Source organism: Chaetura pelagica, unplaced genomic scaffold (assembly GCF_000747805.2).
Source record: "Chaetura pelagica isolate M959 unplaced genomic scaffold, ChaPel_1.0 scaffold330, whole genome shotgun sequence".
NCBI classification, from domain to species: Eukaryota; Metazoa; Chordata; class Aves; order Apodiformes; family Apodidae; genus Chaetura; species Chaetura pelagica.
Genome location: NW_009951918.1, coordinates 164,736 through 169,698, shown reverse-complemented (window position 1 = coordinate 169,698; position 4,963 = coordinate 164,736).

Below are 4,963 nucleotides of genomic sequence, written 5' to 3'. Positions count from 1 at the left end.
CAGCAGGAAACTGTTTTTCCTAAGACTGTGAATATTTTCTTTTCTCTTAACTCCTTCCTAAACCTGCAGCACATTTCCATTTTTATATAGAGAGTTAAATAATAACTCAACTGTTCCTATGTGACTGAAGTGGGCAAATAAATAAATAAATAATTAATTAAATGAAATCTTCCATTTTGGAAGAGTTTCAGGGAATAACTAGTATGTGGCATACGAAGTGAGATATGCACACTAAGTTAAATTTAGCCCTTAAATTGATTCTAAACTTCAACATGTCAATGCAACTTTTGCAAAAAAAATCCCACAGAGCTTCAAAGGCATCTGATAAAGTGGTTAATTAGAAGACATTGGCAACAGCTCACTGCACTGTGTTTTACCCACCATACATAGGGTTGTTAGTTGAAAAAAAGAGTAACAAATTTAAGCCCATACAGAATATATGCAAGTCATTCAAAGAGCGTGATCATCATCTTCTGAAGATAAAACTAAAGACTTTTAAATCCACAGTTGCCCATGCTAAGCGGCTTGTGTTCTGTATGACTACAACATCGACATCTACTCAATGTAGATGTTGAAAAAGATGACTTTTAATTATTGAAGAATAGTTTGTGAACAGGTTTCAATTCACCATGGAATTCAGTTAACTTCAGAAGAGATTCAAGTTTTTTCAAAGAGGAAACATCTCAGATATGTCCCATCAGCTTTTTACCCTTCAAAAATTAACTATTGGAAAGATTTGTTTATGTATTCCAGCAAGTATTTCAATTTATAACCAAAACTAGGTCCTACAACATGTAATAGCAAATATACTGCCTTCCAATAAGCTGACTAAAGGTGTTTCATATGACAGAGCTGCAGGTCTCCAGCTTTATTGTAGCCCTGTCACTGATGGACTGGTAAGCTAACAAAAAAATAGCAGAAATCTGGGGACAGTAATGTTTCTTCATGAGAGTCTGTGGTTCTCTCTATATCATGAGATACCAGAGAAAACAGTGTGTTGTGTCAAAGGTGCAAGACAGCTTCCATAAATTCTGCAGATTATGCAATGTTGATACCTCTTTTGAAATAAAGCGCAGCCAACATCACATAACACCACCAGTGTGCTGTACATCCCTGTTCCTGCAAGACACTTCAAGTGTGTTTCCAGTGCTCCTCAGCTGGATGACTGTGTTGAAGAAAAAAGGCCAGAAACCACATGACTTCATAAAATAATCTGTAAGACTTCAAACGTAGAATGGTGTGTATTTAATTACATTAATGCATTTTAATGATCAAAACATCTTTTTCTATTTAAGGGAAGGAATACCACAGAAAGTTAGCAGCTCCTTGAGCAGCACAGAGGAGCAGACCACAAAGTGTCTTCTAAGAACAGGTATATTTTGTTCTGAGAACTTTCTGGAGCCTACACTGTAAGTCTGGAAACTTTTGATAGTGGACATGATGCTTGTATGACCCTCTCAATGGACAATCTGACATTTAATAGAAATACATTCATCTCCCCAAGTTAAATATGTGGGAAATTCTTTCAAATATGGTTTAAACTGATCAATGCTTTCAACATTAATTGCTAGAAAACAGGAATAGACGCACAAGCAACCATTTCCAAAGGAAAACTGCCTAAAATAGATACTGTTCTTCCAAAGGCATTGTTAAGACCTGCATGTGCTTTAACTAGTAGCACACAACAGGAAAAACATGTCTACAATCAGTATGCCTTTAAATGCCCAGCCCCAAGGGACACAAACCTCTGTGTAGACTGAGCTAAGTAAATGCAGCACTTAACACAAGTTCCCCACAAAGCTGTGTCTACTTGCACTACTTCAAGCCTGTAGTATCAGAGCTGACTAACATACCTTTTTGAAAGTATGAAACCTCTTCTGGTAGTTATTGTGGGTGCCTTACAAACCTGAGAGAGCTGGAGCACAAAGGCAGCTTAGACTGTATATAATGAGTAAATATGGTTATATGAAAACCAGCTGTATCCATGTGGCTCCCTATTATTTTTGCATTAAAATCAAAGGAAACAAAAGGATTGGAGTGTTTTCTGTTATCTATGGTTTGTATTTTCGAGAATTATTATGAACCAATGAAATTAATGCCAAGAGTTTGCATTTATTTTCTGTTTCAATACTAACATGCCTTGTCTTCAAGACTTAGGCTTTTCAGCTAAGAATTCATACTGTAAAGATAACAGGCTTGGCCGTTAATGATCATTAGTGTCACCATGTACACAAGATTCATGTTGGTGTTATTTGTTAAAACTATCAAAATGTGTTATTATGCTCCTAATCACAATATTTATTCAATCTCCCCTACTTACCCACAGCACAAACACAGTGCAGGCAGCTGTTGTAGAAGCTTCCCTGACCAGCTCTGGAAATGACTTTTTCTTTCAACTAAGGATACTCCTATTCTCATTGGGAAAGAACAGAATAAATGTGAATCTTTGCACTGTGAGGCAAACACTCTGGTTTTGGATGCATGAAGTTGTATTACAGATAAGAGCTGCAGAAGCAGGGAAGTTACTAAGAACTGTGGTAAAGCAAAAAAACAGTCTGTTCAAGCTTCTGCCTTCGAACTAGCATAGCATTATGTAAATAAAAATTTAAAACTAACCAAAACTATCACTTGTAATGTTAATCACCCACAAGAAAAAGAAAGATTTTAAAATACTGTCGAGTATTTTATTTATTCAGGGCTACTTCCTTTTAGGAGATAAACAACACCCATATCAGAATCTACAAACAGGGATTTATTGTCCTAAAGTCCTGCCCTCTGGAGCTGAAATGGAAGACTTACTTCTGTGTTATGCAGCATAGAAGTAGAAATACGTGAACACAGACTATAAAACTGACGATATCATAAAACTTACCACACCAAATTCCAAGAAACAAATATGAGTGTTCAGTAACTTATTTTAAGAATACCCATTTAGAATATTAAAAAACAACACCCCCCCAAAAAAAATAAAATAAAATAAAACAGTGTATATCAACTGTGCACTTCTTGCTGAAGGATGAGTAATGTGTTTATTAAGTCAATATTATAATTTTCAAACATTGTTAGGCAGTGGTCACTAGGACAGATAAGAAGATAGTGTTATGTGCTCCTCAGATGAAGCCCACCTTTCCAAAACCAAGAATTACATTTTTCAGTAAGTACACTATAATGTGGATTATCAGCACCATCTGCATTTATTTTTTTTATAGGAAACACGATTTGAATGTGTGCTTTTTACAAAGCAGTCCTAAAGCAAAAGAGATTATTGAAAGTGATCAGTATTGTCTTGATAAATTATCTAAATTCCTGTTTGTTTGAAAAGACTAATGTTTTAAATATATTTAAAAAAACAAAAAACAAAACAAACCCACACTTAAAAATATAATATGTTCTCTAGGCCACTTGCCTGAGGGAAACTAGTATCTGTGAATGGAGCTGCAGTTGGTGGTAATTCTTCCACGGACAGAAAAAAAAATTGTTAGTGACACTGGTGTGTGCTTCAATATGTGTGCTCCTACTGTGAACCTTTCTTCAGGATTCAGTCTGTTCCTAAGTGACTGCTGGATAATCCCTCTTTTTGGGTGTTTACTCACTTCAGAAGAGAGAGAGACTTCAGGATGCTCCTATGACACCCCATCTCCCATTCTACACCATGAAACTCAGATGCAGTAAAATACGTTCTTTAGTTATCTGAATATTGCTTCAGAAATACAGGAGAAAGGAGTAAAATTTACTCAGCAAGTCAGAATAAATAAGTGGTGGGGTAAAACTGCCCTTCTTTTTTGAAGGAAACCTTTTTAACGAAAGTAGGAAAAAAGAGGTTACATAGATTAGGAAAGAAGGAAACAGTACTTTGCATCTTATATACCCTCACTCCCAGTAATATAACAAAACTAGAGAGAAAGATCAGATTAGGAGTTGTGGCCTTCTCATCTGCTAACTGTACACAGACAGTGACTTCATAGTCATGAGATAATTGCAATCATAACGTTAACATGCAGTTAAATATATACCACGATAGGTTTTTCTGAGTGCTCAGTTCAGTCTATTTAATTACTCAGTGAGCATTTCCATCCACTTTAGCAGGAACATTTTTTATGAGAAAGATTTACAGTCTGGAGAAAACCATAACATTCAAGTAAATCACATTTTTAAAAAAATTAAAATTAAAAATAATACTTGGAGTAATGAAAACTGAGCCTGAAGCTTGTTGGCAATTGCACTGTTGTTGAATAAACCACTGAGAGTGAAATGTATGGGAGGAATAGATTAATCAGTGAATGAGGGTGTCAGAACTAACTCATCTTTGGAATAAGAAGCATAAACTGAATTAACACACATGCTTTTATCATGGCTCCCTGAATATGGTAGTCAATTCACTTCTGCTTAGATATCTCTTCTGCTCTAAAAAGAGCAAATTACATTTATATTTCTTTTCTCCCCTGAAGAGGGCAGAACTTTGTTGAGTCACCTGACATTTATTCAACTCACTATGCCCAAATGGCAGTGCTTTCTCAGTGATGATTTGATTTTTAAAATAAAAAATGAAAGACTGCATCTACTAAAGTTATCAAGAAGGTTCTCCACCATAATCAGTGGAGTCAAAAATTCCTACTCCATATTTATCTTCATTTCCTCTTCAGCCTCAACAATTGTATAATACACAAATATTGCATTTTCATGGAGCAACAAGGAAAATAATAAAGGAGTAAAAAAATACCAATTCTCAGCTTCATGACAGGCACCTTTTTTTTTTTGTTGTTGTTGGTAGTTAAACTAAAACTTAGAACCAAGTATTACTTTCATCTTTCTTATACTGTCCCAAAATTTACGGTATTTCATACTGATTTTCTTGCTAGCAATATTCTATCATTTCATGTGTATGGGCTTATATTTGGATGACACCACTTACATAGTACTAAAAACTGCCTCCTTTGTTTTTATTGTGATTATAGCTCTTGGT